Source organism: Rhinolophus hipposideros, assembly GCF_964194185.1.
Source record: "Rhinolophus hipposideros genome assembly, chromosome: X".
Classification (NCBI taxonomy): domain Eukaryota; kingdom Metazoa; phylum Chordata; class Mammalia; order Chiroptera; family Rhinolophidae; genus Rhinolophus; species Rhinolophus hipposideros.
Genome location: NC_138046.1, coordinates 101,963,820 through 101,977,625, shown reverse-complemented (window position 1 = coordinate 101,977,625; position 13,806 = coordinate 101,963,820). Strand labels below are relative to the sequence as shown.

At 34.8% G+C, this 13,806-nt stretch overlaps 1 protein-coding gene across 1 annotated transcript in view; it reads right to left on the bottom strand.

Moving 5' to 3' along the window:
- Window positions 1-13,806, bottom strand: part of DMD (dystrophin) — a 2,022,175-nt gene that overhangs the window by 1,824,234 nt on the left and 184,135 nt on the right. The gene's annotated exons all lie outside the window — the stretch shown is intronic.

Sequence of the window (13,806 nt, the reverse complement as noted above, 5' to 3'; positions counted from 1 at the left end):
TTGTTTTTGGAGTGGTAAATTGATGTCTGATCAATACTATCTTCCAGCTCATTATCATTTACATTCATGAAGTCCATTGATTTTGCATGCTAATTTTGTATTCTGCTAATTAACTAAGTTATTTGTTTTTTTATGTTATTGTTTCTTTGACTTTTTAGGTGAACAATTACATCTGCAAATTGGGATATTGTTACCTCTTCTCTCAACTGTTTTGCCTTCAATCAGTTTATCTTGTCTGGTTGTGATAGCTAATACTTCTAACATGGTGTTAAACTGTAGCAGGATATTTGGAGCATTATTATACTTTTCCTGTTTTTAGCCAGAATGTATCGAATGTGTCTTCATTAAGTAACATGTTCACATTTGGACTAAACTATATAATACACATTATAACATGTTAGCAGAAGTAGCCAATGATTGCCTTTTTTTAATTAAATACTTTTATTAGGCAAGAGTGTTTAACTATGGAATGTTCGTGTCTTATACTTAAATGTAAACAAATTTAAGATCACTAGATAATTTGAGAAATGACTTTGGAAAATGAAAGAGTTTCCCAAAATAAAACAAATCAAATAAAAAAACAAACAAGAAGGAATACAAGAGCAATGTAAGAAGCAGAAGAGAACTGTGGAAGAATTATAAAGAAAATCCACAGAAAGTAAGACAGACATGACTGCATTTTCTGAAACAAAATCAGGAGGATATAAAAAAATCATCACAAAGGAAGAGTAGAATAAAAGATATTTTGACATAATATCAAAAAAAAAATACCTCCCTTGAGCCTTTTCTCAGAAAGCTACTATTCTACTAAAAACAAGAGAGTAAACTAAGGAAGATGATGACACAAGATCTAGGACACTAGGGGTCAAATAGAGAAAAGAAGTAGAGAGAGGTCTTTGCAGAGTAGCTGCATATCAGGGTCAAAAATAAGTATTCTAGAGGGTGACATGTATAACAACAGCCTTGAGTTCTTGTCTTAACCTTAACTCCTTGGACCTCTGACAAAGATAAGCATACTTCTTAATGCTCTCTGCCCTTCTTTGTCCTTTTTTCATTGACTTATATGGTAAATATTTTTGTTACCCAGTACTCCATTCATGGCTTGAGCTCTACAGGAGGTGCCCCATCTATTTCTCTAGTCACCAACCTAACACATTGTTTTCAAATGTGATATTTTTTTCCTACACATTGCTTATTAAATCCATTCAATTCCCATACCCCATTAAGCAAAACATTATGTAACCAAAATCCATCAGCTCTCAAACCTCACTCAGCAAAATAAAAGCCTGTCAAACAAACACCAGCCTCAAGCATTCTTCTCAAAGGGATTCAATTCCTCTTGCCCTCACAAGAGTACAAACAATAATAACCAATACTAATTAAATGTTTACCATATGCTAGGTATAATTCTATGTGCTTTGCATGCGGAAAATAGTTTAATCTTTTAAATAAATATTTGATGGGGAAGTTGGGGCTTGGAAGGTTTAGTAATTTACTCAAGTTTATATACAGTAAGTGCTGAATTGGGAATTAAAACTCAGGCTTCTGAATCCATTACTTGACCTCATACTGTTTTCTTGAATGCCTCGGAACCACATTCAACAAAATTGTTCAAGATCGAAAACCAAAGTGATAAACAAACCCAAAATATGTCTTTCTTTTCTCTTTTTCTCTTAGTTTTTATTCCAATTCATGGTATCTACATCTGTCATCTGTCCAGAGACAATAACTTGCACCCATCAGATTCATTCTTTGTCCCCCTTTTCCAATCATTAACCAAACCTTGTTGTTTCCATGTATCCAACCAGGTCATCTCTATTTATATTATCCCGACGTTCTGTCAGGACTTTGCCATCGCTTGTTAGGTTGGTTTAAGAAGCACTTGGAAATGTGGGTCTTGAACTCAGTGTTACAAATGCATATTTGAAAATGTACCTGTTGTATACTCAAAAATAATTTCCTGAATGCTCCCTAAGGTTAAAACCCAATGTTATGTCCTTGTTAGAGGTGATGTTTAAGGACATGAAAGAAGATGAAGGAGAAAGCATTGACAGAAGAAAGGACTGAGATAATGGCCAGAATGACCAAACTTGTTTTCTTTCTTTTTTTTATTTTATTTTAATTTATTAGTTTCAGGTGTACAAGACAAGGTAATACTTAGACGTTCATCATTTATATCCCTCACACTGTGAACCCCCCTCCCCCCATCCACTATCCCTCCGACCTCACACCGAGCCATCACATTATATATATAAAATTATAGTTGGCATTCATCAATGTTTAGCTTCTGGTGTACAATGCCATGATCAGGCATCCACAGTATCCCTGAGGTGGTCTCCTAAATAGGACGCATGTCCATCGGATACCCAATAAAACCTTTACAACATTATTGAATACGTTCCCCAAATTAATTTTCAAAAACCCTGAGGCCAAGTCAGAAAGAGAAAGACAAGTACCATATGATCTCACTTATATGCGGAATCTAAAGAAAAGAATAAGTGAAGGAACTAATCAGAAACAGTTTTGGGGACAAAAAAAAAACCCGAGAGTTGTTAGATGGGCGGGGGGGCGGGTAAGGGGAAAGGTGAGGGGATTAGGAAGCAGCTGGTACCCAAACTTGTTTTCAATTCCCCTCTCCTTTTCTTATTTCCATCCATTCCCCAGCTGTATACTAGGGAGTATGCTCTAGGCTAATTATACGGTAATGACTGAGCCAAGGTTCAGACCCTCAAGGAGCTCAGTGAATAAATAGAAAGTACAGCATAGGGAATAGAGTCAATGGCATAGTAACAGCTATATATAATGTTAGAGGAGTAGTAGACTGGGAGGGGGTTTATCACTTTGTGAGGGGTATAAATGTCTATTACATTGTTTTGTACGCGTGAAACAAATAAAAAAACTAAAAAAATAAAAGGTCAAACTAAAAAATAAATAAATAAATAAATGGGTTTAAGCAAAAAAGAAAAAGAAAAAATATAAACATTAATTATAAGGCAGTCAACATAGGTTCTACATAGTACATGTTATGAAGAAGGAAACTGTAGGTATATAAGTCTGTCTCTATTGATTTACGGCCATCGATCCTAGATCATAGGAGAAGCAAAGATCAAGTTAACGCCAATACAAATATACTGAATTTACACGCACACACACACACACACACACACACACACACACTGACAGAAGTACTTTGTATCTTCTCTCATTTTTTTCTCAAAATTTAGATTGATTGATTGATGACCCTGAGATGAATTTTAGGAGCTGACAAACAAATACTCTTTCCATGAAAATATGCCAAAACTAACATTTGTTTCCATGATTTCTCATGGGAAATTTACCTGTACTTTCCCAACAAACGCTCTCCTTCAATAGACTTACTTATTTCAGTAAGTAGACATCCCATCCTTCCTTATGTTCAAGCTACAATGGTTTTTTCCACTTCCTCAATTTCCAGATCTAGTCCATCAACAAATCCTGTTACCTCTACTTTCAAAATATATCCAAAGTATGACCACTCCTCTCCAGATCCATGGCTACCAACCTAGTCCTAGCCACACACACACACACACACACACACACACACACAACCTGGATTACTACACTATCCTCTAGCCCAGCTCTCTACTTTTCCCTTTACATCCTACAGTATAACTGACATTGCGCCCTGACACTACTTAAAACTCTCCGTCTCCTAATCTACCATAACAGATAAATCAATGCCCTTACAATGCTCAATAAGGCCCTATCCGATTTGTCCCCCAATACCACTTTGCCTGAAGTTCATACTACTCTCCCTCAAGTCACTCTACTCTAGCCACCTGGCTATCACTTGAAAACACACTCAGTCTTCTGTTGTACGTGTCCTCCCCCCACCTGGAACTTTCTTTTCCAATCGTCTGCATGATTTATTCTCTTCCTTCAGGTTTCTTATAAGTCTCTTCAGAGAGCTCTTCCCAGGATCCACTATATAAAATAGCAACTCACTCTGGTTTTATTCTTCTCTTAGCACCCTTAGCGTCTTTCCTCTTAGCACCCATCACTATCTGAAATTCTACATTCTAGTTACAGAGAGAGAAAACAAACTAGTTGACAATTAAATACAGAGAATGTCAAATAGTTTGCGAAATGTTTCCTTCCTTAGTTTAGCTCATCTATCTCACAAGGCCCTATGATTATAGGGATTTTTTCGCTTACTCCCATGTTCAAAAACCTGGAGCAGCTAACAAGTAATAGGTACTCAATAAAAACTACATTAGTGAATGTTGACTTCATGTATATTTTTTTGTCAAGACACGTTTCCTTAAATATAAATTATTGTTTATGAAGGATAAAACTTAATGCATAAACATAATATTCAAAATATTTATTCTCTGATGTAACAGCTTCAGGTAATTTTAATAACAGGACCAGTTCTTATAAAAAGTACCATCCCTAGACCACACATTTTAAAAAGATTGCTTTTTGGGAGCCAGGTGATCTAAATCAAAGAAGAAACTATTTAGCAAACTCATCTATAATTTTCATTTGTTCACATTAAATGACAGCTAATAGTAAACCAAGGGGTGACTTCACTCACATTTCTAATTAAGGAGTCTGTTTGTCTCATCCATTAGCTGGCCACAAGTCAGCACAAGACAAAGTGATTGCTTATTTATTGATTACCATTTGTTTACTTTTATTGCTCCTTCTTTCTGCACACAGAATTGAGGTAGTGAAATTAAGGATTAAATTGGGATACGATTAAGCGAAGGACTTTTTCAAATCAAACCACCTTTTGTGGTCTAAGAACTTTACAAATCTGCCTCTAGCTGCATCACAAGAGAAGTTTTTACTGCTGGACTTATATTAACAGATTATGGACAGATCTCATCTTAACTCTGTGTCTTGGCTATCATGATCATAATTTGATAGAGAATTGTAGGAGGCCAAAGGAACCCTGGTAAGGTGAAAAACGTAACTCCTTAACTCGAGCACTGAAAGATGCTACTAAAATGAAACTCTTCTGCAGAAGTAAAATAAACAACAAAAGGGGGATTGAAGAACACTGTACATTCACTGAAATTTTTTATTAGTTAGAAAAACATATTGTTGCCCATGAAATGGTTGCAGTGAAAGAAAAGAAAAAGATACAGTCAGTATTACGCTTGGATGGGCTCTTTTTTCCAAACTTTGAGCTCAGTTCAATTACTTTCTTTATCATTTATCTACTTATGGAACACATGATAACTAATTTAAGATTAGAGAATTAATTAAAGATTAGTTATCATGAGTAGGACATGCTTTATTTTAATTATTTGATATATATGAGATATCTGTGCCAATCAGGTATATATTATGTCTGTGCCAATCAGATATATATTTTTAAGGTTTATAACATAAGAAGACCATTATAAGATTTATATATATATATATATATATATATATATATATATATATATATATATACACACATACATACACGATTGGTAGGTTTTGAGTCTTTTAACAAAGCCCAATGATGATATTACCAGGTATAGACCCCTCAAGATAGAGCCCAACTTCAATCAAGTATAGTGATTCTCAGCTGGAGAATGAGAAAGAATATTCCCCACTGAGTGTTCGTTAAATTCCTAGATGAGTTCTCCTCAAACACTCCTACTAAAAACCTGATTAAATTACTGGCAGTAGTTCCCGAAGTGTGGTCCCTGGACCAGCAGCATCAGCATGATTCTTATTTTTCCTTTTTTTTTTTTTTTTGAGGGGGAATATTGGGGAATAGTGTGTCTCTTCAGGGTCCATCAGCTCCAAGTTGCTGTACCTCAATCCAGCTGTGGAGGGCACAGCTCAACTGGCACATGCAGGAATCAATGCAGCAACCCAGCTGTCCAGAGCTCACACTCCAGCCAACTGAACCATCTGGTCGCCCCACTATGATTCTTTACTGCCATATGAAAAAACCAAGAACACCTAACATGTAATAGGTGCACAGTAAATAATGTTAGTGAATGCCGACAATGAGTATTTCTGTCAAAACATGTTTCCTTGAATATAAATGATTGTTTATGAAGGATAAGGACTTAAGGCACAGACAGAATATTCATATTTATTCACTGCCTCACATAATAGCCACAGGTAATTTAAATAATAGGAACATGTTCCAATGGGGAACTTGTTAGAAATCCAAGTTCTTGGGCTCTTTCCCTAGACCTATGGAATCAGAAACTCTGGCTGTGGGTTCCAGCAATCTGTTTTAACAAGCCCTCTAGGTGAGTCCGATGCAGTGCACTGATGAGTATGTGTGATATCAAACAACTCTACGAAAAATGTAACCCACTTGCATTTTTTATTTCAGATCCATATGTCTATTCCTTAAGCATAAAGTATAGGCTTCAGACTTAATTTTGCATAAAGGATTAGTAGTTATAGGGTTGTCTAATTCCTCCAACATGACCTATTTTTCAGAACTTCACATTTTTTTGCCCAGAAGTTGACTATTAACATAATTAAACAAACAACTCAGGCCAGCCTGGTGGCTCAGGTGGTTGGAGCTCCATGCTCCAAACGCCAAAGGCTGCCAGTTCGATTCCCACATGGGCCAGTGGGCTCTCAACTACAAGGTTGCCGGTTGGACTCCTTGACTTCCACAAGGGATGGTGGGCTCCGCCCCCTGCGACTAAGAATGAACACAGATGGCTCAGTTGGTTGGAGCGCATCCTCTCAATCACAAGGTTGCTGGTTCAACTCCCACAAGGATGGTGGGCTACGCCTCCTGCAAGTAGCAACAGCAATTGGACCTGGAGCTGAGCTGCGCCCTCCACAACTAAGACCGAAAGGACAACAACTTGACTTGGAAAAAGTCCTGGAAGTACACACTGTTCCACAATAAAGTTCTGTACCGATTCCCTAATAAAATCTTAAAAAAAAAAAAAAATACCAGAAAACAAAAAAAACAACTCAGCGTTGGCCTAACTGGCCCCAATAACCATATCATTATTCAGGAAGAGCACTGTGCTCCCTCTCATAACCTCCATTCTCCACTCACATGGATCTCCTTGGCTACTCCCCACCCAACAAGCAAAACTTCCTCAGTCATTGCACATTTCTACATGCGATTCCTGTCGCCTTCATTTCACTTTAAAGCATCTTTGGATGGACAACCTCAGATTAAATGGCCCCCATTTTCAAAAGATGGCGCCCTCTCCAAGCAATTAGGCATTCTTTCTTCTATGTTCCCATGGCACTTTTATTATATTAAAGGTCATGTTTTATTTTAATTATTTGTCCCATAATTGTTTCCTCTTTCAGATGATAATCTCCTAGAGAGTTCTAGAGAGGAAAAAACGTTGCATTGTGCCTGTACAGTGTATAGTACAATGCCTGCTACATAGTTGGCACTCAATAGATATTTGTTAAATGTTGCAAGGTTATTTTAGCAACCATATATCTCTGGTGGGATGGTACAAGAATGCCAACTATTCTTCCCTAAATGAAAATAAACCACTAAAGTCAATATATGTTGTTTTGCTAGAAAGTTAGGTATGGCTCTAGGACAGAATAAATCAGATAACTAATGCATTTGCCTGTCAGCTACAGAGAATTACTTTTTTACTAGCAACAATCATGCTAATTGGTAAATATTTACATTTGCCAACTAAATATGCTTGCCAATGAGACTACTCCATATTATAAAGGTATGGTAATCAACAATTCCAATAAGATAGTTCAGAACACAGTAACTTAAAAAGAAAAATGTTACCTTCTATTATAAAACTAGCTAGAATTATTAAGAGCTCAATAATGGTGGGTTGATAAAAAGATATTCCTAAGAAAGATCTGCAATACAAACAATAAATTGTCTTTCATTGAAAACCATGAGGCCTATCACAATCCAATTTTCCTTTCACTAATTGAATGATACCCTTTGTTACTTGGGTGCTTTGCAAAGATTAGATTCAGGAAAACATTCAAGGGAATGGTTCTCAGTGGATTAAACCATTAGCATAATTATTTCAGTTTCAAACACAGACATCATTGTAAAAGTCATCTTAACATCTACTATAGATATTAAGTAGTCCACATGCCAATAAAGAGATTATTTTGCATTTCTCATAAAATTATTTAAAATAAATATTTTAAATCTCTTACACACAATAATTTGTTTATGGTTAGTGGAAATAAAAAATATTAATAAATGAAAGTATTCACAATTTACATGATTATATTGAAAACTAGATTACTTTAGTCATCAAGTCCTAGCATGTAAAAAAAGTATTAACATTTAATGTCTCCGAAATCATTCAGAAAGAATTGATTAAAAATCATTCTCAACAATGGTTGAAATTTGGGGTTATTAAACATTCAAAGGTAGGTTAAAGTCTCTACTGGTATTGCAAGCATTAAATACTTTCTATTCCACAAGTTTTTAATGTCCTCAAACCCTCTCTCTACTTCTCATGAACCTTATCAATTTTGTGACAAGTGTCCCAAGAAAAATGCAGCATTTGGTAGGTGGAATAATCCTAAGAGTAACAGATGTGGAAATACCACGAGTTTTAGAGTCCACTTTCCAGGGTGCCAACTTCATCTCATCCATTTACCTTGAGCAAGCCACCTAAGCTCTCATTTAGCTCATCCTGAACACTTATTTCATGAGGTCATTGGAGCAACTAATGATAAAAATATCACTCGCCATAGCACTATTAATGAGGATATACAGGGAAAAAAAAGTTCCTAATCTTTGCTACGTCTACAATGAGGGTTTCTATAGTTTTCCATACCAATATTCATCTCCCCCAAACAATTGTGCCAAACAATTCAAGTGCTACTAAAGCTTTATATGGTCTGCTTATTGTGATCCAGTGACATGGTTCACTGCCCTTCATGGTCTCTAGTGATTTAATTCTTCCTGATACCAAATAGGATGGAAAAACAGGAAGCCAGAGGCATACTGGTATGTTAATATCTCTGGTGAACCTTCCATGATACAGTATCCTGCTCAATTACTTCTATTAAATCAGGCCCCTTGTAGAGTAGTAATACATGAATTTGTTAGTTATATATAAATTTAGAACTGGGACAGAGGAAACATATATGTATATATATATATATATATATATATATATATATATATATATATATGGTTACCTCTTTCACTGAAACAATGTTTTGTACCTAGTACCTTCCTTTCATATCATGAAACCATTTAATGAACTTTAAACATAACATGCTTATTGAGTATGTGTGTTTGTGTGTGCAAAGATTGGATAAAGTGTATACCATGATAATAAAACAAATAAATGTTCTATTCTCCCTGTTCCATTCAAAGAAGGTAGCTCAAACCAAATTGTAGAAAGAAATGAGCAGGCATGCAGAGGAAAAATTACATAAATATGTAATTCCTTAAATTCATAAAATATATTATACAATAATAAAAACGGCAATATTTTATGCTTTTACTATTTATAAAACTTTTTTAGGGAGGCCGGATGGCTCAGTTGGTTAGAGCGCCACCTGTCAACAACAAGGTTGCCGGTTCAATTCCTGCATGGTAGAGTGGGCTGTGCTCCCTCCAACTGAGACTGAAAATGGTGACCGGACTTGGAGCTGAGCTGCGTCCTCCACGAGACTGAAGGACGACAACTTGGAGTTGATGGGCCATGGAGAAACACACTGATCACCAATATTCCCCAATAAAATTAAAAAACGAAAAACTGTTTTTAATACATGTTTTCTACAAAGTGGACATGGACACAAAGAAAACAAAAATGGAAGTATTTGAATTGTATGTTTACCTATCTTTTGAAAATGAATTAATAATTTTCCTTAAGGCTCCACGGTACAAAGCTGTGTAAAGCCTGATTAACCGACTCATAGTTTTAGTGTTAATTTGCATTATATCATGCTCATTATACTGGCTGAAGGTGAATTCTGATGAATTCTTGGGAAAAGTACGTTATATCAGTTAATTCTATCTCATGTTATTGTTATGTTGAGAGTTGGTCCTGGCTTTTTTATGTAAGAGCATATATGTCATAGGAATGAAGACACCAATGTATTATCATATCATGGGTTTTTTTGAAGTTCATACACATACCAGTTATACATTTCTACTTCATTTAAGTCAAATGCAAAGTTGTTTACTGCTTTTGGAAGAATCAGACAGAAAATTGTAGAGAGGGGATGGAAATAAAATAATTACTAAATACAGTATAAGATCAAAACCGTCATATAACTCATTGGGAGATGATTTAAATCTTCAATTGATGTAGTAGTAAAGTAAACATTTGTCCCCACAGATTGCTTTTTCTCTAACACAAACATCAAGCAAATTTTACGACAAAATCATTTTGGGTCATAATTTCAAAAGTATCGATGAACCTGTGTGAATGAACAAAATTCTTATGATGTGAATTATATTTGTAGTACAGTAAATTAAATGTATTTTTAGGATTATAAAATAACCACAAATTATATGAGTAGAATATTTACCTTGAATTAATCTTTCCTAGCAATGGCTTCATGTTTATGTGGAGATAAATAATGTTTGTTATCTTTAGAGAATAGATGTGATAAATCACATTCTAGTAGAAATTTTTAGAATTGGAGGTTAATAGAAGAGTTATTTAAAAAAAAGAGATGCAGCCTATTTTAAAATGGTACTGCGAATGTGAAAAATCAGTTGGATTTACTAAAAAGGTGTATGTGCCTTCAAATAACACTAAATGATAAGGCTATATTTAATCACATTTTTTCCCTTAAAAGAGCCTCTATGTAGCTTTACAAAATAACAAGTAACTACTTTGCTCTCTCTCTATACTTTGCAAATATTATATAAGTGTGGTTGTGTATACCTCAGTGATAAACATTTTAACTTATCATATTAATTTTTTATTGTTCTATGTATGTGATTCTCTTTGCCTAATTTACCACACAGATAATTTTTCATTGTTTTTTCTCTTTTAAGTCTTCTTCAACATTCTTTTCCATTCAGATTTTTCCTCTTTTCTTAAACTTAGGATATATTTAATTGTCTATACTACTGACCCAAATGCATTTATTATATTTATTTAGTGCACTAGTAACGATCATCACAAAACACACATTCCTGCCTTCAGTAGGTTCCCATTTTCTCAGTCTGGAATGTCTTGCTTTTTGGCACTCCTTTCTTTAGAGTCTGTCAGTGGAAAAAGAACAGCTTTCTTCATAATAGTTTCCTAATTCATTTTAGCCCAGGGTAATGACCACCCACAGCCCACTCAGTGCTACTCTATTTACCGTGTTTCCCCCAAAATAAGACCTAAATGGACAATCAGCTCTAATGCGTCTTTTGAAGGAAAAATTAGCATTAGACCCTGTATTATATTATATTATAACCGGTGTTATGTTGTTATGTTATGTTATGTTATGTTATGTTATGTTATGTTATGTTATGCTATGCCCAGTCTTATATTATAGTGAAATAAGACAGGGTCTTATATTAATTTTTGCTTCGAAAGACGCATTAGAGCTGATTGTCCAGTTAGGTCTTATTTTCGGTGAAACATGGTAGCAATTATTCAATATCTTCCAAACGTGTAGGTTCCAAGTAGGGTTTCCAGGTGGGAATTCCAGCCCGTTCTGAGGAGTTTTTTTTGCTTTCCCCGTTCCCGAATCCTGAAGAAAGTTGGTCGGGAAATGGGGAAAATCGAACCCAGGTGGTTGGTAGTATTGGCCGTCAGTTTGTGGAAACGATTCATCATGGAGAACGGAAAACAGTTTATATCTCGTGATTTGGAACGGGAAAGGGAAAAAAATTCCCGAGAACGAATGGGAATTCCCGCCTGGAAACCCTAGTTGCAAGAGATCAGAAGATTCAACTTAAACAAATGTTGTGTCTCCTATAGGCCTAGAATTCTGCTGAATGCCATGTAGTGATGCAATAAATGTGTCAAATGACATTATTTCACAGCTCTGTCTATCTTTTGGTATCACTGAGTGGCTTAAACTGGATACATTTGTTTTCTCTTAATTCTCATTATCTTCCAAAGTGTATAATTTATTCATGTACCTGAAGTCTTGACAAGGTAATATCAGATAACATGGAAAATATATTTTTCAGATTCCCTAAATGAAAAATCAACACACACACATACACACACACACACACACTCACACACACACACAAATTTTATCTCTAAATATTTTTCCTTTGTCTTTAAAGACATTTATTTATATTCCTGATACCTAGGATATTCCCAAATATGAAACTTTTATATTTGAAAGAATGGTCACTCTCCTGATTTAATTTTAATAGGTTTAGGGAAAACATTTATAAAATAAATGAAATAATTGGGAGTTGAATTGGGGGAGGATACTTGAGAAGAAACAGTCAGTATCCTCATGCATGTGATTATTCCACAGCTTTTAAAATATGGGCAGTCATAAGGGTAGGGGAAAAAATGCTCTAAGGCGGTGTCAACAATGCATTCACAGAAGATATCAAACTATGGCTTGTATATTAGCATGTGAGTTGTGGTAAATGTCTGAAAATGTCAGTGTATAGAGCGGTATAATCTATTTAGATCTGTAAAATGAGATTCACAGTGTTTGTCTTTGGTCATGTTTACACACCTTATTAAAATAATTCACTGGTTTAATTAAAAGATTCAGAGTATTATGCTACATTTACTATTAAAAAAACTCTTTATAATTTTGATTTGTCTATATATTTTTTGAAAGCTTATATCTATTGCTTATTTCAAAATTCCAAGTATAAGACAATTTTAATGAGGCCAGTAGATACAGCAATTAAACCCTATATATCCATTTGGTAAATAGTCTAAGAATTATGAATTCCTATCCCAAATATTTGAATTTATTTTTCATTTGTGTGTGTGTCTTTTTTGGGGGGTTGCTTGTTTGTTTGTTTGTTTGTTTGTTTGTTTTAAGGAGGGTGCAGCTCACATTGGCCCATGCGGATATCGAACCGGCAACCTTGGTGCTACTAGAACCACCCTGTAAGCAACTGCGCTAACTGGCCACCTCATTTGTGTTGTTATAACTTGTTTTTTTAAATATTTGTACCCTCTCTAGCTCAAAAAAGTTGAAATTTTAAAATGTTCCTCCTTATGTTTATTGTTTAAAGCTCTCAAATAGCAATTTATTAATTATTAATTCAGTATGTAAATATAAATGAAATTTGGTTAGTTCAAATTCAGTAACTTCTTGCTAATATACTAAAGAGTACATGCCAAAATTCTGCTATCGACTATCACAAAGAATGAATGATTGTTTAAAACCTTTTGTTTTACAGTAAGGGGAATACTTTTTAGATCACATTTCCCAGTGGATTGTTTTGGATCTATTACCAAGACTTTTACAAAATGAGACAGAGCCATGAGTAATTCACACATATTAAGAGCATGAGGCATTGCGTCAGGAATTTTTACATATAATAACTCTTTTAATCCTCAAAAAAACATGCAAAACAACCGTTATCACTATTTTGCCACTCTTAAAGCCTTGAATATAGGGATCAAATTTTACGAGCTTTATATTACTATTATCTGGATTTATTTTGTAAGCACTCAATATATATGTGTACAAACATACTGATGGAAAGATGAGGAAACTTACTCACAAAGCATTTGGTTTGCCCAAATCCATAATTATTAAATGTAAATCCAAGACTTTCTCACTTTGAAGTTTACACAAACCTCCTTATATTTTATACCTATGGCCAGTTTTCAAGGTAAGACATTTTACTGTGTTAATATATAATTATCTAGAATCATGTATGGATCATGAGTTGAGTTCCATTTGCAAAATAAATATCATTAAGAGTATGGA